Source organism: Protopterus annectens, chromosome 8.part0 (genome assembly GCF_019279795.1).
Source record: "Protopterus annectens isolate FY-2018-M chromosome 8.part0, PAN1.0, whole genome shotgun sequence".
Taxonomy (NCBI): domain Eukaryota; kingdom Metazoa; phylum Chordata; order Ceratodontiformes; family Protopteridae; genus Protopterus; species Protopterus annectens.
Genome location: NC_056741.1, coordinates 1,302,034,271 through 1,302,061,425, shown reverse-complemented (window position 1 = coordinate 1,302,061,425; position 27,155 = coordinate 1,302,034,271). Strand labels below are relative to the sequence as shown.

The 27,155-nt window shown below is 43.9% G+C and overlaps 1 protein-coding gene across 3 annotated transcripts in view; it reads right to left on the bottom strand.

Annotated features, from left to right (window-relative positions):
• SRPRA (SRP receptor subunit alpha) overlaps positions 1 to 27,155 on the bottom strand; it is an 880,927-nt gene that overhangs the window by 323,730 nt on the left and 530,042 nt on the right. The window lies entirely within an intron of this gene.

Below are 27,155 nucleotides of genomic sequence, written 5' to 3'. Positions count from 1 at the left end.
AGTTCCCAGTTTTTTGTTTGCAGAGCAATCTTTCCCCCTAAAGGAGCAGTCAGTTGAGAAGTGCTTGGAAGTTTTAAAGTTAAGTCATTGAGACAGCTTACCACAGGGGGGAGTCTTACTACTCCCTGATTTGGAAGTGGGAGCTCCCCACTGCTTAGTCCTGTGCGTACCCTGGGACTGAAGCCTGGGTGTTCTGCTGGTTCTGGGTTTGAACTGAGAAGGCCTGGAAGAGGTGGGAAAGGAACAATTTTTTGAGGGCCAGTGCCTACTAAATCTTGGAGACTGCACTTGTAAGAAATCTAACAGTTTGCATAGATTTAGCTTTTCCCTCCATCTTTTTAAGAACAACTTCTGCTTTGTTACCAAACAGGCGGTCCTGATTTAAGGGAGCATCCAGCAATTTAGTTTTAACATGATCTGGCAAAGACTGCTCCTTAAGCCAAGCATGCCTTCTAAGTACAGACAGCAACCCTGCAAGACGCCTCTAGTGAATCAAAACCACATTGCAAAGTATGTTTTCCAACCTGTTCAGCAGAATGCATTAAATCCTGTAAATCCTTATTTTCAGCACAATCAGGAATCAACATAATTTTCTGTTTAAGCAATCCAATAATATGCTGCTGATACTTTAACATATGAAACTGGCAATTTAAGGCCCTGATGGCCAGGGTTGCAGAGGTGTATACCTTCTTACCCCATCTATCCAGGGGCCTGGAATCTCTATCCCAGGGGGTAGGATTTTTAGCAGTAGTAGCCTTAATGCCCTTGGGTCCCTGTGAAATGGTCTCAGGGTCCACAGTAGGATTTTTAAAAAGGAACTTGTGAGAATCAGGAACCCTGTAATATCTATCAGGTTTTCTGGGAGCGTGAGGTAAAGAGTCAGGGGCCAAGCTAGATTCCGAAAAGGCATCGTCAACAATGTCCAGCACAGGAGGGATAGCTAAAGGCCTGTGTTGGGGCAGCAGTAAGAAATCTCTAAGCCTCTTTTTAGAATCAGAGTAATCCTGGCTTTCCCAGTGAAAATGCTCCCTAAGAGTATGCAAGGTTTCACCCAAATAAAAATCCTCTGGGGGAGAAGCAGAGGGAATAGAGTCCTCTGCATCAGAATCTTCATAGGTAGATAAGGTTAAATTCTGGTCATCAGAAGAGACAGAAATTTCAGAATCCTGGTCAAAAGTATCACAAGCAAATTCAGTCTTAGGTCTCTTAGAGGGGGAAGGTTGGCTTCCCCTGATTAAAGTAATAAGGTCTTCAGCCATTCTTATTTGTTTTTTTAGGCATAGAGGCCTGACCATGTGGTCTGGGCGTTGGTTTTCTAGCCATGGTTCGAGTTTTAGGCCTTGAAGAAGAAGATGGCGTTGATTTAATATACAAGTCAGTAGGCCTGAATACACCCTCAGAAGCCGGTGCCTGCACAGCGGCTCCAGACCCATCCAAGGTAAAGACATCCACAGGTTCCACAGCTGAAGCATCTTGCGGCATATCGGACTCCGAATGGGTCTCAGTAGAGGCCCGCGAATCTGAAGTAGCGGGTATCAGGGGCTGCGAAAGTGCATCACTCCGTACCGGCAAACTGGCGACTAGCTTAGGATAAGCATTGTCGGCAGCTTTGGACCTAGGTGGCCTGTCTCTGTCTTTACCTTTGAGTTTTTTCGGAATGTCAGTAGTCGGGTGGCTTACCGAAGACATATCTGGATAACTGAACAGAGTACCAAAATATTTAGAAGCGAAAATATACTGATGACGAATAGTTTGTGGTTTAAATAAGGCACAAAACCGACAGTGAGGTACGCCATGGTCAGGGCCTAGGCAAGGAATACAGTATGAATGAAAATCTTTAGGAAGTATTTGCTTTCCACAAGAAATACAATTACTGACTTTTACTGACATCGGTTTAGAGCAAGAAAAAGTTTCCCCAACGGGGTACTTAACTTTAGTTGAAGACTTCGGTTCTGAAACTCGAAAACGAAAATTTCAGGAGTTGGCTGACTGGCACTTGTGAACTGCTTCTGCTTCGGGCACCGTATGGCAAGAAAGACTGACGTAATGGCATCAGCTGCATGCTTTACACCCCTGACTACCTGATGTCACGGAAGATGAGACAGCAACTGACGCAGGACCTAAGACTTTGATAATCAGGCCGAATGAGGGCTACTGCAAGCAGATAACCCAAATGTGAGGACTGCAACAATGAAACACGAAGAACATCAGGTGCTGTTTATACATTTTAATTTAGCAATGCTCACTCAGACCTGGTTTGAATAATGCTCCCAAATTAATTATCCACATTCATTCTTTCTTGTTAAGAATCTTATGTCTATGTGCTATTGTCAAATCAGACCCCACCACTTTATCTATGCCTAGATATATAAAATGTGCCCTAGGTTGTACCTGCATATGCTTGTATAGTGTATTGCGTGCCCTTTTGCAATTTATATCACTAATATGCAATGCTATCCATTGGCTTAAGCTCAAAGATGTCTGTCACCCACTCACTTATACAAGCTATGAGATGTCTGATACCAAATACTTTTGTAGTGTTGACTGAAGTGAATGACTTAAGTTTTAGAAATTACTTTGCAATGATTACAGTTTCCACAGTAGCTACTACCCAGAATTCGATTCTCATTTGTTCCCTCAACTGAAACTTTACTTTTTTTTAAAACTAGTTAGACTCTCCCCGATAGTTTTACCTCTCCTATAATCAAAATTACACTGATTATCTACTAAGGTGGTCAAAAAGCTATCTGTTTTCAAAATATGCTAGTGCCTTGCTATTATAGCTTTGATCTTAAATGTACTGCTTCCAAATCTAGTTATAAACCTAAGGGTTCTTGGGGATTCTCTAGTTTGATGCTCTCTCCCCATGTAACAATTGTGCCCTAGTCATCAAGTTAACTGCCTTTAAAGCAGAATTAACCCTCCTGTCCCCATAGCCCCTAGTCAAAAATCTCACCTTTAATTTATCCGCCTGTAGCTCGAAATCCTCTGCCCTACTACAGATTTGTTTTAACCTCTTAAATTAGGCCATTGGGATGTTATTGGTTATATGGCTTGGATGGCAACCATCGGCTCTTAGCAAAGAATTCTTGGTGAATGGCTTCCGATATAAATCCGTGACCATCATACCATCTTTATCTTTCTTAACCATCACATCGAAAAACTCAACGCTACTGCTAACTATTTTGCCACTGAACCTTATGCCATACTGATTATTATTAAGGTACTCAACAAACTGTATCCATCTCTCCTGTGTACCTTGCCATACTACCCAACAATCGTCCAGATACCTACGCCACATCCCTAGTTTGACATTAAACTCCACTTCCAGCTACTCTATAAATAAATCAGCGTAAATGGGTACAAACGTTGCACCCATCGCTGTACCTTTTATCTGTAAATACCAATTTTATCCATACCTAAAGGCAATATGTTCCAAGACCATTCCCAATAATGTCAGAAGAAATTCTTGCTCGGTTGCTCCATAATACTTAAGAGGCCTCAAACCAATACTTGACTGCTTTAATCCCTCCCCAATGTGGGATACTTGTATATAATGCTTGGACATCTAATGTGCCAATATATGCATTCGTAGGGATTACCAGATCATCCATTAATAATAAAAATTGGCTAGTATCCTTTATTCTAGCAGACACAAGTCAATAGATGCTTCAACTTAGCTTCTAGATACACTGACAATGGTTCGATAACTGAACCTTGCCCTGCTACAATAGGTCTTCCAGACGGTATGGCTGCCCCTTTATGTATCTTTGGTACAAAACAGAAACAGTGTGACTGGGGATCCTCTACTGTTAACTGTTGTTCCAAATCCATGGAAATAATCCCTGCCTCTCTAGCTTGTTTCAGGAAGGCATCTATCTGTTGTTTAAATACCATGGTAGGATCCAAGGGGAGTAGGCACTATATCACATCCGTTAGATGTCTAAATACTTCATTAAGACATTGTTCCTTGCCCCAAATAACAAATGCGCCCCCTGTCCGCTTTAGTAATTACCAAATTGTCATTCATGGCTAAATTGCTTAATGTTCGTTTCTCTACCTTAGTCAAATTGTGAGAGTAACTCCTAAACACCTCATTCTGATTAAGTTGCAAATCTTGCATCACCTATTGTTCAAAAACCTTCACTGCCCTATAATATGGTGGCTGAAACTCAGATTTCTTAAATTTAAATGTGTCTGTTGGATCACTACTCTGTGGTCTGTGTGCAAAGTAATACTTCAGATTTAAAGTCATTCACTACATCAAAAAAAGACACATGTAGCTGGAACAAAACCCAATCCTTTATTAAGTATCTTTAGTTCCAAATCTGAAAGCTCATAATTGGTCAGATTTACCACCAATTGATTTTCAGTTGCCTGAATGTGGTTAGGAGCATTACCTCTAGCTATTGTTGATTCAATATTTTCTGAAACTTATCTTCTATTTGTTCTACGACGATGCTTTCGCCCGCCTCTCCTAAAGGGCCCCTAGATCTCTTTGGTATTGGAGAAACCATTATTTGTGGCTCACCCCCTTCAGTCTCTGTATTAGAATAACCCAAAGATACCTCTGAAGCTACACCTGGAAAAAGGTTGAGCGTACAGTTAGGTTTTCAGATGGGTCCAACAAAGGGCTGAATAGACCCAAGAGAAAAAGGCCTAGATCTATATTAAGGAAAAATCCATACAACTCCAGTGCTTCATCATGACAAGTATCTGTATTTATATACAACTTTAGTCATTGAAAGACCATCCCATCAAAACAGAACAACTTGTCATATATTACACCGCCTCCTGTAATAGTATATCTATGTAACCAGCCTAATTGAAAAGTACAGTTTTGTACCTACCATAAATGTAGATGTTCGAGTGTATATACTGCTGCAGTCATCACACTTGGGTTATCCTGCCATCAGGCGGTCCTACAGTCGGCCGAATCCCAAAGTTTTGGTCCGGCGTCGGTTGTCGTCGCTTCTTCCCTGACGTCAGTGCGACAGGGGTATAAAAGAGGCAGCCAACGCCATTTTCTTCAGTTTTTCTTGCCCCAGATGTCAGGTGCCCCCAACAAGGAAGGCAATACAAATAACTATTGAAAAATACCTTAGTAGATAAACAATAATACTAGCTGTTAGCAAATACACCATATAGACATGCATCCAGTTGATTGATGTACATAGAGTTATAACTAACACCCTGGTATGTAGAGGGGATGGTGGGAGGGTAACCTGGACTGCAGCAGTATATACACTCGAACATCTACATTTATGGTAGGTACAAAACTGTACTATGTTCATCGTGTCATACTGCTGCAGTCATCACACTTGGGTTGAATCCCAAAGCTATGGATGGGGTGGCTGGTACTAAACTGGGTTAGGCGAAGCTAGGATGCCCTGCAGAACTGCAGTGGCAAAACCAGCTCTGGTTTTTGAGTATAATGGAAGGTGGTAGTGCTTGGTAAAGGTGTGCACTGAACTCCAAGTAGCTGCCTCCAGAATGTCCTTGGTTGGAACCCCCCTGAGAAAGGCTGCTGAGGTTGCTGTAGCCCTGGTAGAATGGGACCTAATATTAACAGGCACTGCTTTCCCATGGTGCGAGTAGCAAAAGCGGATACAATGTGCTATCCATTTGGAGATGGTCTGTTTTGAAATAGCCTTTCCTTGTGAACCTACAGCATAGGATACAAAAAGTTGGTCAGTTTTTCTGAAGGTCTTTGTCTTATCCAAATAGTAACGTAGCTGTCTGTGAATGTCCAAAGAGTGAAGGAGTTTTTCTCCTTTATTCTGGGGGTTTGGATAAAAGGTGGGTAAATTAATGGTCTGATTCAAAGCCACACTGGATACTACCTTTGGCATAAAGGTAGGGTTAGTTCGTAAAGAGACTCTGTCCTGATGGAAAATAGTGAAAGGTTCCACTGCCATGAGTGCCTGTAGTTCTGAGACCCTGCGTGCTGAGCTGATAGCCAACAACAGAGCTGTTTTCCATGACAAGTATTGTAGTTCTGCTGAGAAGGCTGGTTCGAAAGGAGGCAGTGTTAATTTTTCTAAAATGAAGTTGGGGTCCCAAGCTGGCGTTGGGGGTTTTCTGGGGGGTCTTATATTCTTAGCCCCTCTGAGAAACTGCCTTAGTAAAGGGTGTGAGAGTATGGGAGGATCTGTATTATATTGAGCTGAAATGGCTGAAGCATGGATCTTAATGGATGAGAAAGAAAGGCCTTTGTGTAGCATCTCAGTTAAGTATTGCAGTATTTGAGGAATGTTTGGTATCCCAGGATTTTGGCCTTTAGCCTGGTTCCAGGCACAAAATCTTTTCCATTTGTCTGAGTAAGTTTTTCTGGTGCTGGGCCTCCTGGCCTCCAAAATGACATTCAGGACGTCCTTTGAGAGAAGTGATGATTGATAATTCAAGGTATTCTCCATGCAGCTAAATTTAAAGTCCTGAGCTGACTGTGAAGGATCTGAGAGTTTTGCTGAGTCAACAGAAGTGGGAATTGAGGTAAGATCCATGGAGGGCTGTGAGTCAAGTTCCTTAGTAATGGGTACCAGTGCTGTCGTGGCCAGTCCGGAGTAATGAGGATCATTTGTGGTCTCTCTGATCTGACTTTCAGTAATACCTTGGTCAACAGAGGTAGTGGTGGGAAGGCATAGACTGTCAATGCTGTCCAACTGAATGATAGGGCGTCCACTTTCCAGGCTAGGGAATGATAAGTCCTTGTGCAAAATTTTTGTAGTTGGCAATTGTTGGGGGAGGCAAACAGATCTATGTCTGGGCGTCCCCACCTTTGAGTTATCATTGAAAATACTTGTGGGTGTAGTCTCCACTCGTGAGGATCTGCCATATTTCTGCTTAATTCATCTGCCAATATGTTTTCCTCTTCTGGCAGGAATTGTGCTTGCAGTTGTACTTGGTAAGTCAATGCTGTGTTCCACAAGGTCATTGCCTGTCTGCATAAAGGGTAGGAGTGTGTTCCTCCCTGTTTATGTACCACATAACTGTGGTGTTGTCTGTCCTTATTAGTAGTTGTCCTGGATGCAAGAGGTCCTTGAAGGCTGTCAGTGCATTTTGCACAGCTAGCATCTCCTTTTGGTTGAGATGCATTTGTTTTGCAGACCATTTGCCCTGTATGCACTGTCCTGCCAAGTGTGCTCCCCCAGGCATAGTCTGAAGAATCTGTTGTCATAGTTTGGTTTGCTGGAGGTAAGACAAAAGGAAGACCCTTGTTTATTTGACATGCTTGAGCCCACCATAGGAACTCTTTTTGAAGGTAGGGAATGAGAGGTATACTTGTTTCAAGGCTGTGCCTGTGTTGAGACCATACACTTTTCAGGTACCATTGTAATTTCCTCATATGCAGCTTTGCATGTGGAACTAGTTGAACGCAGGATGCCATGAATCCCAATGCCTGCAGGATTTTCCTTGCAGTGAGCTGGGTAAAAGTTACCATCTTTTTGAAGTCTTGAGTCAGCTGTTTTTGTTTGTCTGGCGTGAGATAAGCCATCTGGGCCATTGTATTTAAGCTGGCACCCAGGAATATTATGTCTTGTGAGGGTATTAGCTTTGACTTCTTTTTGTTTACTGTGTACCCTAGGCAACTTAGCAGCTTTGTTACAAATGCCAGATGCTGTAATAGAATGTCCTTGCTGTCCGCTTGGATCAGGCAGTCGTCCAGATATAGATAAATTTGTATTCCTCGTTGTCTGCAGTATGCAAATACTGATGCCAGGCATTTCGTAAATACTCTGGGCGCAGTAGAGAAGCCAAAGGGTAATGCAGAGAATTGCTAATGCGTTGTACCTGTCAAAAATCTGAGGTATCTTCTGCAATCTTGTCTGATAGGGACATGCAGGTATGCCTCTCTGAGGTCCAACGTTACCAGCCAAGACTCCTTGCCCAGCATGGGAAGAAACTGCTGTAGTGTGAGCATTTTTAATTTGGGTACCTCCAGGTATGTGTTTGGGTCTCCAGGCTTTGTCCTTTCTTGGTACTAGAAATAGTATTGAGTAAAAACCTTGACCTTGCTCCTTTGTAGGTACCTTTTGAATTGCTTTCATATCCATGAGAGCTGAAATTTGCGTTTGTGCCTCTGCCCATTGGTTTGGAGGCAGATTTGGCATGCCTCTCATCCGTGGTAAAGTGTGAAAATGAAATCTGTAGCCTCGGGTAATAATATCTAGAACCCATTTGTCCTTTGTTATGATGCGCCAATTTTGTGGAAATAGAGCTAGCCTTCCTCCCAAAGGTGCTGCCAGGGCAATTTTGCTTGGCAGGCGAAGAGGGAAGTCATTGTGTTTGTTTCCTGAAGGGTTGAGATCTTTCGTCTCCACCTCTTTGAGTCGTTGTATGCCATTGTCTAGGCCTGAAAGAACCTTGTGGCTGGCCTCTGCCCCTTGGGCGTCTGTACCTACCCCTTTGGGGTCTGTCTGATGCAGGAAAGGACCAGTTTTTTGATGGCCAGTTTCTGCTGAAACGAGGAGGTTGTACCTGTAAAAAATCTTTAACTGTCTGCATAGATTTTGCCTTTTCTTCCATTTTCTTTAAGACTTCCTCTGCTTTGACACCAAATAACACATCTTTCTGCAATGGAGCATCCAATAACTTTGCTTTGACATGTTCTGGTAAGGCTTGCTCTTTTAGCCAAGCATGTCTACGAATTACAGATCCTGTGACAGCTGCTCTACATGAGGCTTCCAATGAATCAAAACCACACTGTAAGGTATGCTTTCCCACCTGTTCTGCTGCATGCAGCAAATCCTGCATCTCTTTGAAATCAGGTTGATCTGTCTGAGGGATCATTTTCTGCTTTAACTGTGTAATCAAGTACTGCTGGTATTTTAGCATGTGGAATTGGCAGTTTAAGGCCCTCATGGCCAAAGTGGCAGACGTATGCACTTTCTTCCCCCATCTTTCTAATGCTCTAGAATCTCTTTCAGAAGGTAGTGGATTCTTAGCAGTAGAGGCCTTAACCCCTTTGGGACCTTGGGAAATGGTTTCGGGGTCTGCAACAGGGCTTTTATATAGAAACTTATGAGAATCAGGAACTCGGTAGTATCTGTCTGGTTTAGCTGGTACAGGAGGTAAGGTGTCTGGGTTTAGACTAGATTCAGAGTAAACATCATCCAAAATGTCTAAAACTGGAGGAATTGCAAGGGGTCTATGCTGTGGAAGAAGAAACTCACGGAGTCTTTTCTTAGAGTCAGAGTAATCTTGGCCTTCCCAGTGGAAGTGTTCCCTCATGGTGTGTAAAGTTTCCCCAAAAGAGTGGTCTTCAGGGGGAGAGACAGAGGGAATGGACTCTTCAGCATCTGAGTCTTCATAAGGAGGGAAGGAATAATCCTGGTCCTCAGAGTTAACTGAGGAAATGGATGCTTGGTCAGAGGAAGAATAATCTTCCTCCAGTCTAGGCCTTTTGTCAGGAGGGGGTTGGGAACCCCTGATAAGGGTAATTAAATCCTCAGCCATCTTAAGCATTTGTTTTTTAGGCATAGGGGCCTGTGGGGGGGGGGGTCTGTGGACCGGTTTCCTAACTTTTAAGGGGGCTTTAAGTTTAGCACAAGACTTAATAGAGATAGCTGTCGGTTTGAAGACACCTTCAGAAACCGAAGGCCTGTCCAAAATCTTCGGATCACCGTCAGGGTTGGCGTCCGAGGGGTGAGATGGAACCGGCTCCTGAGGCCCAGCTGATTCGGTCTGGGAGGCTGTCAGAATTTCTAAATCAGCTGTAGTCAGGGGCTGCATAGGCGCCTCGCTGAAAACCGGAGAACCGGCGGCAGGCCATGCTGCGGCCTCGGTATCTGGTCTTGGCCTTGATTGCCTGTCCTTATCCTTGCATTTTTTAGTCATTGCTGATGTCAGTTGCTCCGACAACATGCTATAGTTAAATTTTCTGCCAAAATAATGTTGGGCAAAATCCGCCCGACGCTTGATTGTACGTTTGTTGAACCTAGCACAAAACCGACAACCAGAGACATCGTGGTCTGGGCCTAGGGAAGGAATAGAATAAGAATGAAAATCCTTATGAGGTATTTGCTTCCCACAAAAAATGCAATTATTAACTTTGTCTGACATCGGTCTGAGGCAAGAAAAGTTTCGCCAATGGGGTACTTAGCTTTAGAGAAGATCGGGCTGAAATTCGATTTGAAAATCTCAGGAGCTAGCCGACTGGCACTTGCGAACTGCTTCTGCTTCGGGCACTGCGCGGCAAGAAAGACTGGAGAAAATGGCGTCGGCTGCCTCTTTTATACCCCTGTCGCACTGACGTCAGGGAAGAATCGATGACAACCGACGCCAGGCCAAGACTTTGGGATTCGGCCGACTGCGGGACCGCCTGACGGCAGGATAACCCAAGTGTGATGACTGCAGCAGTATAACACGATGAACATCTTGACACTACACAGTTCGATTTTTCAAATTCTCCCAGGAGTGTTATCAGCTTTATCAATGCAACTAAGTATGTCTTTTGATTTTTTCTGTTTGTATTATGTATAATTAATGTTGCTCATATTTTTCATTTTGTCTGCACCAAAACAATCGTAGCAGAACATGGAAGAAAACAACAAACATTACTTTGTGTGGTTCCTTTTTCAAACAAAATAGTGTTGTGTGATTATAATACAACAGATAAAAAATATAATAACCCATTTAATAAAGTTATTTTAAACAGTGAAGTTATATTATTTTGTGATATGACATATTAACAGATGTTATCTAACAAAAGACTGCTCTATGTACTTCAGCAAAATATACTTAGAAATGCATTAAAAAATTAAAAAAATAAATTTCTAAAAGTAGTTAGTATTGAACATTAGTGCTTATTCTGATGGGTGTTTATGTTTATTGTGCTTACTTGGTAATAAAATAAAGAAATACATACAGCAATATGGATACATTACTAGAATTCAAGGAACTGAAATGGCAACTCCTACTTGAAGTAGACTCGTGCCCAGGATTTAATGAGATCATAAACATTAAATGTGTTTTAAAATGTTTTTATTTATTTATTTATTTATTTATTTTTCAGCATTCCTCTGAAAAAATTATAATAGTGTGGACTTCCTTACTCTTTCCATAACAGCTTCACTTGCTATATGTATTTCTTTATTTGCAATTAAATTTAAGAGTTAATGCATTAACTCTTGTAAATCTTTGTGTTTGCACAGTAAGGAATCAACATCAGTTTCTGTTTAATTAGCCCCATAATATGCTGCTGATACTCATATGAAACTGGCAATTTAAAGCCCTAATGGCCAGAGTAGCAGAGGTATATACTTTCTTACCCTATCTGTCTAAAGCCCTAAAATCCCTGTCAGAGGGGTGGGATTCTTGGCAGTAGTAGCCTTAATCCCTTTTGGTCCTTGTGAAATGGTCTCAAGATCCACAGTACAATTCTTGAAAAGGAATTTGTGAGAGTCAGGTACTCTATAGTACCTGTCAGGTTTCCTGAGAGCTGGAGGCAAAGTATCCGGGGTAAGGCTGGATTCCAGGAAAACATCATCTACAACCTCCAGAACAGGAGGAATAGCTAGAGGCCCATGCTGAGGCAGGTTTAATAATTCCCTGAGTATCTTTTTGGACTGAGAGTAGTCCTGGCTTTCCCAGCAGAAATGCTCCCTAAGGGTATGCAGGGTTTCACCAAAATAAAAATCTTCTGGAGGGGAAGCAGAGGGAATGGAATCCTCTGCATCAAAATCATCAGAGGAAGATAAGGGTATGTCCTGGTAGTCAGAAGGAACAGAGATATCAGATTCCTGATCAGAAGAATCAGAAGGAAAATCAGTTCTAGGTCTCTGAGGGGAAAGGCTGGCGTACCCTAATTAAGGTAATAAGGTCTTCAGCCATTCTAATCATTTGCTTTTGAACATGTGGGCATGAGAATGCACTTTGGTTGTCGGTTTCCTATGCGTAGTGTGAACTTTAGGCCCGAGATATTAGGTATTTTTGGCTTGAAACAAAGTTGTCGGTTTAATATGAAAATTGGTAGGAGCAAGATAAAAGGATCCCCAACGGGGTACTTACCTTTTAGAAGACTTCAGGTCTGAAACTCAAATACGAAAATTTCAGGAGTCGGCCGACCGGCACTTGCGAATTGCTTCTGCTTCTGGCACCGCACGACAAGAAAGACTAATGTAATGGCATCGGCTGCATGTTTTATACCCCTGACGACCAGACGTCATGGAAGAAGCGACAGCATCTGGCTCAGAAATCCCAAGACTTTGGTATTCAGGCTGGCTGAGGGCTACCTGCAGGCAGATAACCCAAATGTGATGACTGCAACAGTGAAACACGAAGAACATCGGTACTTGTTGCGGAGAGACTTGAGTGTGTGTGTGTGTGAGATCTGGCAGATCTTGGCATCAGACAGCTGACCGTAACCTCCTTGTCCAGTCTGGTGAGTGGGACATCTGTGTCTCACTATGGAGTCACCTATGACCAGAAAATTTCGTTAAGACACACTCTGCCTTAGGGGCTTGTTTGGTGAGACACCTGTGCTTGTGGTTTTATGTGTACTGAGTGCTGTAAGTACTGTAATAGGTGTAGCATGTTTGTGTTTTGGAGGTCTCTGGTGTTTAGGCAAATTTCTGGTGTGCACCTCCGCTTATGACTGTTTATGTGTTGAGCGCATGGTTTGTGCAGGAGGTATAGTATGTGGGCTGATAACCTGTTTGTCACTCTTCTGTGCAAATGATTCCAAATTCGTAGTGTATATGCATATCTCACAAATTGAACTTGAATGGTTTAGGAGTACTGGGGTGTCAGTGTACATAAGGCAATTGTTAGTGTACATAAGGGACTTGTTACACTGCCTCAGGATACCCATGTCAATCAGGTTGGCAGGAGAACTGACCACCCAAAATGCTAGGTATAAATTTGCTTACTTTAGTGAGGAAGGATGTGGTATAACTGGGGGCTTAATGCTGGGTCTATACTATTGGGACTCAGGGTACGAGACTATTAGGGATTAGGAGATTTCAGTTAAAATGGCAAATGTTGTAGAAAGCCCAGCTGAGGTGCTCTCCGAAGCATGGACAGCTTCTAAGGGAAAATAAATAAATTTTTGCTTTTGCGTCTGTAACCGTCAATGGTTACCTCCACTGTGTCGTGCTGCTCAAAGGTGTGCTTCATACAAACAGATGCCTTGGATAGCTCAGATGAAGATAGTAGAGCAGTGGCTGGTCAACATACTCTGTGCAGCAGTGTTAAAACAAGCACAAACCCAGGACTTGTGTAGCAACTGTGAAAACCCTTTTTTAAAAAAAAAAAAAAAAAAAAACAAGTTAAGCAATTTTCAAACAAGCTGGCCAATGAAAATGCTCAATACTGAGCCTTATTCCAACAGTCTCCAATTCAGATGGGTCCCTTGGCTACATCCTTCTGCCACAAGGGTACAGGAGCCCCTCAATGTAAGACGGCTGGTTTTAGTGCTCAGATAATGCCAAACAGTCTAGACTCAGCAAATCTGAATCTTGCCTATGCTATACATTACACAAACACTAGCAAATACAACAGTGAAACAACAAAACAGTTAAAATGGCAAAAAAAAACTGTTAAAAGTAGGCTGCAATTAATAAACAGTTTAACAATGCAGTACAGTGAATAAAAACACTTATTTTTTGTAGATTTCAAAAGATGCCTTGGATTTAGTTAGGATTCACTCCAGAGATCAGAGAGAGTATACCAATCCTAGAGCAGCTCTTATAAACATTGGGTAACTTCTTTGATGTGTTTGGTGGAAGACAAAAAAATGGAATGTAGTAGCCTTTGATAAAAAGTTCTGTCTTACCATAACGTTCCATCTATGTTGTTGATCTTCTTCCATTCACAACTGATGGGTTATCGGTTCTGTCCTCGGAACTGAGTTGGCCTTGTAGCAAGCTCGCATTAGCCAAAAAACTCGAGCTAAGTCTCTACCCAGAATACCCCTCTCCCTTTTACCTCAGATCGAGTTTGCTAGAGAAAAGTAAGTAAAGTGCAGGCCACTTCTGCGCAAATAACCTAAGGTACCACATAAACCCAAAGCATCCCCCAGGAGACTTTGGAGGGGGACTGAGGGTGGAAAGTGATGAATGGAAGAAGATCAACAACATAGATGGAACATTATGTAAGACATAACTTTTTTATCTAATGTTGTTAATCTTCTTCCCATTCATCACTGATGGGAAAGAATCTCACGCTACCTTGAGGAACCTGGGTGGCCCTTATGGAAGAATATTCCTGAGCACCATTGAGCCGAATGCAGCTCTTCCCCTTGAGACCATATCCAACTTATAATGTTTGATGAAGGTGTGTGGTTTAGCCAAATAGCTGCTGCGTAGATGTCGTCCATAGAGGATCTGGAGTGGAAAGCTACAGAGGTTGCTATAACGCTAGTTGAGTGTGGTTTGATATTATCAGGTCCAGGCTCATTTGTACATGAGTAACAGAGGAAATACAGTCTCTGAGCCATTTTGATAAGGTGACCTTGACACAGCAAATCCCTTCCTTGGGCCAGAAAAGAAAGTGAAAAGTTTGTCTGACTTGCATATAGATTTAGTGCCATCTAAGTAAAAATTGGTTGCCTGTGTACAGCTAAGGAGTGAGGGTGAATCTGGTTCCCAGAAAGACTCAGAACTAACTTGATAGAGGAGAAAGGATGGATGTGTCCGATATAATACTCTGCCTTTATGAAAACCAGGCAGAGTGCTTTATACACAAGGTGTGCAGGTCTGAGATTCTTCTGGCAGACATGAAGGCTATCAAAAATAACCATTTCCAAAACCAAAAATTTATGCCACGTTACATGGCTGGTTCAAACGGTTTTTATGTCAATGAGTGAAGGACTACAGTAAGGGTCCAAAGCTCTAGGAGTTATCTGAAAGATGGCCTGATATGAGGAAATTCCTTTAAGGAAGGCTTTGCATAAATGGAAGGCATAGGAGGGAATGAGCTATCAAATCTGGAAGAGGGAGCCAGTGTACAAGGCAGATATACCATGCTGGGCCGAAGAAAGGAAGGACCACACTTGTTAAAAGCCAGAAGGGAGGTCTGAGAATTACTCTGCATTTCAACCAATGTTATGCTCATTGTTATAAAGAGATCCAAGCGAGCCAAAGAGATTGCAGCAAGGTTGGCCCTGGTGGCTGAATATTTCAGTTGCCACCTCGGGGTTGAGGGACCATTCGTGAGGCCGCAGAAAACTTCTGGTCAGATGTCCGTAATTGCTCTGGAACTCCCCGGGATGTACGATATCAAACGGTTGGAAGCTATCGCCGATAACCAAAAAACTAATTGGTTTTTGCCTCATAAGGTAAAACAAGGTTGCACCTTGCTTGTGGAAATACTATACCACTGACATATTGTCTGACTGAATTTCAAAAAGTCCCAGAGGGGAGAGCCAGATGTAAGGTCTGCAACGCTAACAGCACTGCTCTTTGATCCAGAACACTTCTGAGGAATACCATGTGCCTTAGACTGTCTTTTCTTGAGAATGGCTCCCCACCCGATCAGGGAAGCATCTCTGGTCACCATGGTTGCGGACTGAAGAGGTTACAATGGGTGACTCTAAAGCGCTGCATTTGGCGTCAGGAAGCATTGCAAAGAAGGAGCCATGACAGGATCCGTGTATGTAGCTTCACTAGAAGCATGAAAGGGATCAAAGCTGCCATTGAAACAAGGGTATGAAGCACTTCCCCGGCTGAGACGGTCGTTTGTGAGAGTATCAGCCAGAGCTGGAGTGTGAGATGCTGTAGCCTGAGATCTGGGAGCGATACTAGGCAAGACCAGGTTTTGAAAACAGCAACAATGACCATCTGTTGCGTATGAGTGAGCTTTGACTCTTCCCGATGTATTATAATTCCAAAGAGTCAAGCTAGAGAGAGAGTATGAAGCAATGCAGTTACTGGGAGGCTTGGGGGGGGGGGGGGTGGAACCACTCATCCGAATATGGAAACACCCAGAGTCCTTGCAGATTCAAGTGATTTGTGATCACTGCAATGCATTCCGTGAGCACGCTGGGGTTGTAGAGAGGCCGGACAGCAGGCATGAAAGACAGTGACTAGACCGTAGAAATTTATCCATCTTGATATGGTAATACATATTCGGGAGATGTACACAACATATCCAATTGTCTCGTCCCAAAAAAGGGGAGAATGGGCTGAACCGTGACCATTCGGAATTTCAGTTTGGTTAACAAATTGTTTGAACTGCTGAGAACCAGAATAGGTCTCCAGTCCTCTGTCTTTTTTGGCAGCAAAAAGAATTTTGATTAGAATCCAGATCTGTACTGGTTTGATGGAACAGAATGGATAACCCTTTCTGTATGTGTATATAAAATTGTTCTGGTGATGATAGTCTGCAGCCAACGTTGGCAAAAGAGAGCCAGGCCACTTGGTGCAGAGAGAAAAATGACCAAGATTGCTTCTCAGGAATGCTGACAAGGTTGCCTGGAGAGCAGATCCCTGAAGCCAAATTATGGCGACCCCCTTCTGCCTGAGTAATAGTATCTTCCATAAATATTACTACTTTTGTCCTTGGGGATATCATCGCCATGAGTGGCATGAAAGGACTAAGATTTTGTCCCGATTTTCCACTCCTATGACTCTTAAAGGATGTACGCCTACAGCAGACATAGTGTTCCGTCCAGTTAGCACCTATGTCCTTTGCTTTGGAACCGAAAAGGGATGATGCTTTAATAGAAGTATTCAAAGAAGAATCGAAGGAGTCTGCAAAGTCACAAATGCGCACACAGGTATGACGTGTCATGACAAAGCCCAAATCCGCTGCCCCAGCCACTCCGGTCGGATGTGGTTTCAACCTAATGAGCGAAATGGATATTGTTTCCTGGGTTGCGAACTGCAAAGTCCACTCATCTCTGACCTCATCAGACAACAGTCTCGCGAGTGATCCAGACAGCTCCATTATTAGGTCCGTCTGGAGCCTAGTGACAACTGCCAAATAATTCATTGATCATACAGTAAACATCTGTGAAGGAAAGCCCACTTTCCCAGACTGCCTACCACCCAGGACTCCCTGTTGGGTGGATAAACAGTGGGCTTTTTCTTCAGCCACGTCCTTCTTAATGGCCACTGTCAGTGCCACAGCATCAACTGGCAACCCTTAGGGCCAATGCTGACTGTCCACAGGGGAAAAGTATTTGTCCAGTCTACTGAGAAAAATGTCAAAGGTGTGAGGGCTCTTTCATGCGCTCAGCCACAATGAGCTGGCGCAAAAAGCCTGTAGAAACAAGGGCCCCTCGGTCGAAGGGTTGCCGGGTTTCTAAACACCTGCTGCTTCCAGGTTTCGAGGATGACTCTGAAGAAGGTGACTGAGGGGGACCCTCCCCAAAACCATAATCAATGTCTTCCTCCAAGAACTTCCCGTACTGAGGGCAGAAAGGAGGAGAAGTACAGTTTTGTACCTACCATAAATGTAGATGTTCGAGTGCTGATACAGCTGCAGTCATAACAGATGGGTTCTCCTGCCATCAGGCGGGTCCTCGGTCGGCCGAATTCCAAAGTCTAGGTCCGGCGTCGGTTGTCGTCGCTTCTTCCCTGACGTCAGTGCGACAGGGGTATAAAGGAACCAGCCAACGCCATTTTCTTCAGTTTTTCTTGCCCCAGATGTCAGGTGCCCCCAGAAGGAAGGCAATACATAAATTTGTGTAATAAAGCAGTGCAATATAATCAAAATACAGTAGTTGCAAGCAAATACACCATAAACGAATACCCCAATCAGGTTGTATGAGGATGTGTTAGCCTATAGGCCTGTCCCAAGAGGGGAAGGAGGGAGGGAAACCTGGACTGCAACTGTATTAGCACTCGAATATCTACATTTATGGTAGGTACAAAACTGTACTATGTTCATCGTGCATACAGCTGCAGTCATAACAGATGGGTAGAATCCCAAAGCTAAGAAAGGGGTGGTAGGCACTAGGTGGAACTAGGAGGAGCCAGGATGCCCTGCAAGACTGCAGTGGCAAAGCCTGCTCTAGTTTTGGAGTATAATGGTAGGTAGTAGTGCTTGGAGAAGGTATGCACAGAACTCCAAGTGGCTGCTTCCAAAATATCTTTGGTAGGAACTCCTCTGAGGAAAGCTGCAGAGGTAGCTGTGGCCCTTGTGGAGTGAGATCTGATGCCTGTAGGTACAGTTTTGCCATGAAAAGAATAGCAAAAGCGTATGCAGTGGGCTATCCATTTTGAGATTGTCTGTTTCGAAATTGGCTTTCCTTGAGCTCCTACAGCATAGGACACAAAGAGCTGTTCTGATTTTCTGAAAGGTTTTGTTCTGTCCAGATAATAACGGAGTTGTCTGTGGATGTCCAGGGAATGTAGTAATCTCTCCCCTTTGTTTTGAGGATTAGGATAAAAGGTGGGTAAGTGTATGGCCTGATTCAAAGCTACCCTGGATACCACTTTAGGCATAAAGGACGGGTTGGTTCGTAAGGAAACTCTGTCCTGATGGAAGATGATAAAAGGCTGCACAGCCATGAGAGCTTGTAGTTTTGAAACTCTACGAGCTGAGGTAATAGCCAGAAGGAAAGCTGTTTTCCAGGACAAATATTGCAAATCTGATGAGGCAGCTGGCTCAAAGGGAGGCAAGGTCAGTTTTTCCAGAATGAAATTGAGATCCCAAGCAGGTATTGGTTGTTTCCTTGGGGGTCTTAGATTCTTAGCCCCTCTGAGGAACTGTCTTAAGAGAGGGTGAGAGAATAAGGGTGGATCAGTGTTGTATTATGCAGAAATGGCTGAGGCATGGATTTTGATGGAGGAGAATGAAAGTCCACTGCTTAGCAGCTCAGCTAAATACTGTAGTATTTGAGGTAAATTCAGTTTTCCAGGATCCTGGCCCTTTTTCTCATTCCAGACACAAAACCGCTTCCATTTTGGAGTAAGCTTTTCTAGTTGACGGCCTTCTGGCCTCCAAAATGACATCCTGCACCTCCTTGGAGAGTAGGGTCTGTTGTGATGCTAAGGAATCTTCCATGCGGCTAGATTGAGTGTTTTTAGCTGGGTGTGAAGAGTTTTGAAGCTGTGCTGAGTCAGAAGAAGAGGCATTAGAGGCAGGGTCCATGGTGGGGAATGCGTCAGGCTCCTCAGGAGTGGGTACCAGTGTTGTCTTGGCCAGTCCGGAGCAATGAGAACCATCTTTGGTCTGTCTGCTCTGGTTTTCAATAGAACTTTGGGCAGCAGAGGAAAAGGTGGGAAAGCATAAACTGTCATTGATGTCCAACTGAAAGAGAGAGCGTCCACTCTCCAGGCCTTTGGATGGAAAATCCTTGAGCAGAATTTTGTCAATTGGTGATTTTTGTGGGAGGCAAAGAGATCTATGTCTGGCCTTCCCCATGCTTGGATTATTTCTGTAAAAACTTTTGGATGCAACTTCCATTCGTGTGGATCTGTCATATTTCTGCTTAGGTTGTCTGCCAGCGTATTTTCTTTGCCTAACAAGTACTGTGCTTGTAGTTCGATTTGTAAGTCCATGGCCATGTTCCAAAGTGACATGGCCAGTCTGCATAGGGGGTATGAATGTGTTCCTCCCTGTTTGTTTGTGTACCACGTAACTGTGGTGTTGTCCGTTCTTATCAATAGTTGACCTGGTTGCAGAAGGTCCTTGAAAGCTATAATAGCATTTATTACTGCTAGCATTTCCTTTTGATTGATGTGAAGGTGCTTTTCTTTTTGGGACCATTTGCCCTGAATGCACCGATCTGTCATGTGCGCCCCCCAGGCGTAGTCCGAGGCGTCTGTTGTGATGACTTGATTTGCTTGAGGCTTGCTGAATGGAAGACCTGTGTTTGTTTGGCATACTTGAGCCCACCACAGAAATCCTTTTGCAGACATGGAATTAGTGGTATTATTGTTTCCAAACTGTGGCTGTGTTGAGACCATATGTTTTTCAGGTACCATTGAAGTTTCCTCATATGCAGCTTTGCACATGGGATTAGTAAGATGCAAGATGCCATGAATCCCAGAGCCTGCAGGATTTTCCTTGCAGTCAGCCTGGTGTAATTTGCTAGTGCTCTGAAGTATTGAGTTAGTTGCCCCTGCTTCTCTGGCATGAGGTAGGCCATCTGGGTGTTTGTGTCCAAGTTGGCACCCAGGAAAATTATCTTCCGAGAGGGTATTAGCCTTGATTTCTTTTTGTTGACTGTGTATCCCAGAGAGTTCACCATTATTACACAAGCCAGATGTTTCAGAAGAATGTGCTTGCTGTCCACTTGGATCAGGCAGTCGTCCAAATAGGGGTATATTTGTATCCCTTGAAGTCTGCAGTAGGCAATTACTGATGCCAGGCATTTCGTGAATACCCTGGGCGCAGTAGATAAGCCAAAGGGCAATGCAGAGAATTGATAATGGGTTGAACCTGCAAGAAATCTGAGGTATCTTCTGCAATTTTGTCTGATTGGGACATGCAGGTATGCCTCCTTGAGGTCCAATGTTACCAGCCAAGACTCCTTGCCCAGCATGGGAAGAAGTTGCTGTAGAGTGAGCATCTTGAATTTTGGTACGAGTAGAAATGTGTTTAGGTTGGATAAGTCCAAAATAGGTCTCCAATCTTTTCCCTTCCTTGGTACCAGGAATAGCCTGGAATAAAAACCTTGACCTTGTTCGTGCGTAGGTACCTCTTGAATAGCTTTCATGTGTATGAGATCTGTAATTTGCCTTTGTGCCTCTGCCCTTTGATTGTGTGGCAGGTTTGGCATGCCTCTCATTTTTGGAAGGGTGTGAAAACGGAATCTGTAGCCTCTGTTTATAATGTCCAGGATCCATTTGTCTTTTGTGACAATATGCCAATTTTTTGAAAATAATGCCAGCTTTCCTCCTAAGGGGGCTGCCATTTAAGTCTTGCTTGGCATGCAAAGGGGAAAGTCATTGGGCTTGCTATCTGAATGATTGCGAGTTATCCTCACCACCTCTTTGTGTAGGAGCTTGCCATTGTCTGCCTCTAAACGATCCTTGGGATTGTCCTCTGCCCCTCAGGTGCCTGTATCTGCCTCTTTGGGGTCTGTCCGTGGCTGGAAAGGACCAATTTTTGGAAGGCCAATTTCTACTGAAACGTGGGGGTTGCACCTGTAGAAAATCTTTCACAGTTTGCATTGATTTAGCCTTTTCCTCCATTTTCCTTAATACCTCCTCAGCATTAGCACCAAATAATACATCCTTTTGAAGAGGGGCATCTAGTAATTTAGCTTTGACATGATCAGGCAAGGTTTGTTCCTTGAGCCAGGCATGTCTACGTATGACTGATCTTGTAACAGCAGCTCTACACAAGGCCTCTAGAGCATCAAAACCACATTGTAAGGTATGCTTACCCACTTGTTCTGCACTATGCATCAAATCCTTCAACTCCTTCAAGTCTGGTTGTTCAGGTTGTGACATTTTACTTTTCAATTGTGATAACAAAAACTGTTGGTATTTTAGCATATGGAACTGACAGTTTAAGGCCCTCATGGTTAAGGTAGCCGAGGTATATACCTTTTTTCCCCACCTTTCTAAGGATCTGGAATCTCTCGGAAGGTAATGGATTTTTAGCAGTGGAGGCCTTAATTCCCTTGGGGCCCTGTGAGATGGTTTCTGGGTCAGCAGCATAGCTTTTGTATAGAAACTGGTGCGAGTCAGGAACCCTGTAGTACCTGTCAGGCTTAACTGGGGCTGGAGGCAGAGAGTCCGGGTTAAGGCAGGCCTCCGAGTAAACATCATCTAGGATGTCCAAGACAGGAGGTATAGCCAGAGGCCTGTGCTGAGGTAGTAAAAGAAATTCCCTAAGCCTTTTCTTGGAATCTGAATAATCTTGGCCTTCCCAGTGGAAGTGTTCCCTTAAGGTATGCAAAGTTTCCCCAAATGAGTAATCCTCTGGGGGGGATACAGAAGGAATGGACTCCTCCGCATCAGAGTCTTCAAAAGGGGAGTAAGAATGTTCCTGATCATCAGAGTGCTCTGAAATAATGGAGCCCTGATCAGAGGAGGGGGATTCTTCCTCCACTCTGGGCCTTTTGTCCGGTGGGGGTTGAGAACCCCCAATAAGAGTAATTAAATCCTCAGCCATTTTAAGCATCTGTTTTTTAGGCATGGGGCCTGGAGATGGGCCCTGTGTAGCTTGTCTCTTAGAGTGCATGGCTGCTTTAGACTTAGTGAAAGCCTTGATGGAGAAAGAAGAGGAAGGTCTGAAGACACCTTGAGTGGAGGTAGACCTGTCCACATTTTGAGGTTCAACGCCAAGAGTGGCTTCGGTATCTGTAGTCGGGTGTGGGCCGAGGAGCCTGCGACCTCGGGTACAGGAGGCACTGCCAAAGAAGTGTCGTCGGTAGTCAGGGGCTACGTAGGCGCCTCGCTGAGAACCGGACCACGTGTAGTCGGCTTTGGCATGGTGTCGGTAGAGGCCACGGACCTCGTGTGTCGGTGCTTATCTTTGCGTTTTTTAGACAAAACTGGAGTCGGAGTATCCGACGACATAATATAGTTAAATGTTTTTCCTAAATAATGCTGGGTGAACTCCGCCCGACGCTTAATGGTGCGTTTGTTGAATGTAGCACAAAAGCGACAGACTGAGACGTCGTGGTCTGGGCCTAAACAAGGTATACAGAGGGAATGGAAATCCTTATGCGGTATTTGCTTCCCACATGAAATACAATTATTAACTTTGTCTGACATCGGTCTGAGGCAAGAAAAGTTTCCCCAACGGGGTAGCTTTCAAGAAGACTTCGGTTTCAAAATTTTCGTAATCTCAGGAGCTGGGCGACCAGCACTTGCGAACTGCTTCTGCTTCAGGCACCGCGGGGCAAGAAAGACTGAAGAAAATGGCGTCGGCTGGTTCCTTTATACTCCTGTCGCACTGACGTCAGGGAAGAAGCGATGACAACCGACGCCAGACCTAGACTTTGGAATTCGGCCGACCGAGGACCCGCCTGACGGCAGGAGAACCCATCTGTTATGACTGCAGCTGTATACATGATGAACATCGGGAGCATCCTCTAATCCCCAGAATGAGGAGGGGCTGGCTCCGCAAGGACGGTGGACTGAGGTGTTATATGTGCTGAGGTCATGGATGCTGAAAGTGTCATAGCAGGAGACTTCAGATCCGAATGGATCTTGGAAGGAGTGGATAACTTCCTGGCTGCTAAAAGCTGGTCCAAAGGGCACACCACAAGTTGTAGAAGGGAAATCAGGGTGTCTCATGTCCTGTATACATGACCTAGGCACGGGTCTATAGAAGAAGGACATCGGGTCCGTGGTGTCAAGACTGATGGTTTTAAAGTTTCTAGCTTTAAAACGGGTGTTAATGAAAAATAATGCTCTGCACCGAGGGGACTCGGAGCTGGGGTAGCTACTGGAAGCAAAGTGGTAAAAGAATCGATAATCGGGTCCAAAGTTTGTGCCGGAGCTGAAAGTCCTCTGGGGGAGTGGAAAACTGTTACTACCACAGACAGAGCTTTCCAATTCTGTTCACTGGAGTGAGTTTCTTTAACCTTGGGTCCAAAAACAGTCGCTCCATCAAAGGCAGCACTGATGAAAGATGTCACAAAGGGCTCTGCAAAGTGGCATACATGCATGCTAGCATGTCCCAGAACAGTAACGCCTGAAAACGCAGCTGTAGAAGTAGTCTCTGTTGTGTGAGAGATCAGATGCTTAGAGGCATTTGAGATGAAGTGAAGGGTGGCCAGTTGCGAAAACATGGACCCCAAGAGGGACTAAGAGTTCTTAGGTCAAGTCCCCCTGGAATCTTGCAGGGTGTGCCACACAATTCAGTGACAGTACAGCAAAGGTCACTGAAGCATAAACTCACTTCCCATGTCTGTCCAAGGCCTTGAACTCCCTTGTTGGGGGATGGACAGACAGACACTCTTCGGCAAGTTCCTTCTTTAGTCGCTGCCGCCGTCACCACATCATCAACTGGGGACCCTAACTACAACAGGCACTTTTTTTTGGTGCTACTAAGTATTTGTCGGGCTTCTTAGAGATGGGCTCTGTCACATTTGGATCTTGCAATGCCCTATGACGGAAGAGATCAGCATTTCATAAGCTGGAGGAACCTCTCCCCCAGGATGAAGATGAGCCGGTACCAAATGCCAACAGGAACACAGACTCCTCCAGGGAAGGGGTTTTCGAACACCAAAAACCCTTCTATTTCAGAAGGGTGAGAATCTTTCTGAATGAGACTTCCTCAAGGGTGATCTGGGGGACCCTCCCCTTCACTGAAGTACGTGTCTTCTATTAGTGACTGCTGAGGGGAGTCAATGTGCCTCCTTTTGCACTTATATGTCTGAGGAACTTCCACTGGGATGATGATCTGGAGAAGAAGTCTAAGGGGAAATCCTAGAGGAGGACTGCCTCAAAGCTACTTCAAACTTGTTGTCCCGAAGGGATGGAATGAGTAGGCTCAAGACCAAGGGCAAGCAGTTGAGAAGTGGAGAGCAGACCAAGGGGGCAGGGATGTCCTGCCTTCTCTCCACTACCTTTAAAGCAGAAGCCAAGGGGGATCTCAAAACCACACTAGTCAGAGCAGAAGACAACTGGCCTGGGTGGTCCAGGGAATTCCCTTGATCTTGTCGTGAAGCAGAGGTGTGAACCAGGCTATCACCGAAGCGCCAAGGGGGAAAGGATGGCTCAGAGTCTCCGCATTGACCCCCTACCCATGGATCTAGCACCAAAACTAGAGCTCTGCGACCCCTCCAGTTCCAACAGTGTTGGTGCCAGTTGGATCAGAGATGATGCCGGAGTGACAAAAAACAACTTTGGGTTTGACAAGGGCAGTTCCAGAAGTCTCCGTCCAATACCTATGAAATCAGGAGGCAGATCAGACTAAGAGCAGCTAACAGAGTCTTGGGAAGGTGCAGAGCTCACCGGTCTGATCGGAGACCGAGCTGGAAGAATGCCCAACTGTTGAAACCTGGGGAATTTCCTCGTCATTCTCTTCACATCTGCTTCAGAAAGACTCCTGGAAGACCTGAAGAAGGATGAAGATGGAAGTCTAGAAAGCCTTATGAGGTGTCTCTTGAAGAAAGTGCAAATGTAACCTGGAAGCAATTGGCTCTAACAAGAACCAAAGTTCTCACTGATGAGGAGTTCTGGAGGAAGCATGAGATGGATCCGATGGAGTGGTCAGATCCAAAGTCCTTTGTACCTTAGGAGGCAGAGCCAAAATCGGAGCCAAGGAAGGGCCGCAGTCAGGGGATCACTTCCTTTGCTCCCTGGGTTTATCTTTTGACTTTTCTCCCCTTCAGATTTCTCTGCAGGCTTCCTGGAGGAGAGGGACACTGCTCCAGAAGTAGATGCTGAAGAGGAAGGAAGAGCATCTTTTAAAATGAGCTTGTTTCTATGTTCAACTAAAAGCCCTATGGTTGAAGGCACAACATGTATCACAATCCATGTCCAAATGTCTAGCTACAATGTACACAATTTGAATGAGTAACCAAACTGTGGATTTTGTGTCCACAAGAGATACTTCTTGAAGCTAGTAGGTTTATTGGTCATGACTAAAACTCAGAAAAACAACCTAGATAAAGCAGAAAATTTCAGAGGAATCACACAAGAAGAAAAACAGCAAAAATACCAACAATTGTATCTGAAGGAGATGAAGCCAAAAGAAAAACAAGTCTAGTTTAAGAGAGTATTCTTTTTTAAACAGAAGGAAACAAGTTAAAAGGGAAAATGAAAGAGATAATATACTACAGTTGAAGCTAGAGCAAAAAAAGTACACAAGAGCTTTGTACATTTCCAAACACCTGAGCTATAACAACCATGTCTGAACGTTGAATGCGCCAAATAAGATCTGGGGTAATTGGAGGGAATTATGAGTAAGGGAAAGAGCCTGAGCTACTAAGCCTAAGTTTAGAAAAAAATGTCTGAAATCAGATGAGGTCAAACCTGATGCCCATGAGCTGAGGAATGAATGGAAAAGACATCAGATCCTTGAAATACATTGAATGGACTAACATGCTGTGAACCTGGACATGTGACCTAAGCAAAAAAATTCAGAATATTTGTTTAGCAATGCATAGACAAATATTTTGACAGATAAAACAAAAAAAAAAAAGGAAGATGTTGGAGAGAGTGGAGAGAACAGTCTAGACTAAGGAAGGATTTAGACTGGCTAACCAAGATAGCAGAAAAGTGGCAGTTGAGATTCAATACAGAAAATACAAAATGTAGTCTACCGCAAATTTGGTTTTATATACCAAACAGGAAGAATGGAAGTAAGAGTACAGGAAAAGGACTGGGAGATGTTACATCAGAATTGGACCATCAGGAGCACAGTAAAAAGATAGTAGCAGCAACCAACAGAATGCGGGGACATATCCCTACATGGATAAGGGGCAATGATCCTACTCTACTTGGCTATAGCTAAAGCTACACTAAGAATTATTGTATTCTTGATATATAAGGAGAAAACCTTCCAGAGAAAACCCACTAGAAGAGTGTGCAAAATGGGGAGGATAAGAACAGATGGTAGAGGAGATGGAACTCTTCTCACTACTAAACAAATGAGGTGGATGAGTAAAATGACACTGGTGCACAAGACAATACCAGCACAATGTTTAAGGACTGTCCCAAAAAGTAAAACAGATGTGTAGGAGGGGGAGGAACAGCAGCAGATTACAGGTTCCAATCCCTCCTTAGACATGCATATGCTTGTAAATGGAGAACACTGTCATAAGGAAATGCCCATCAGAATGGATAGTGGGGATGAAATTCACAAAGCATTTAGGAAAGTATTAAAAGGTGGAGAAAGGCTGAGGTGAGAAGGACGTGAGTAGGACGGAGTGTTGAGGAAGTAGAATGTAATACTAGAAGCATGAAAATGTTACATTGGAAAGGGTAAGTGACATAAAAAAATTCAGTATAAAACATAGCAATACAAACCGACAAGAGGGAGTAACAAACATCTTAACGTGTGAATTTTTCTATTTAGCATTTTCCCCTGAAACCATGTAAAGAATGAGAAGACAAAATGCTCTCTGTACAAACAAAGTTCAGAATAAATGAGCCATTAAAGGAAAGAATACATCTGAAGGAAAAAACTCTGCTTGTGAACACAAGCATTAACTAACTTGAGGATGCAAGCAGTTGGGTGTAGAAAGCAACACCAGTAAAGAATAAAACAATCATATAAAGGCAAACAAAGACAAAGAATATGTGAAGGGCATTCACAGTTTCATACTGTTACTGCACCAAATTCTCAAAGATCCA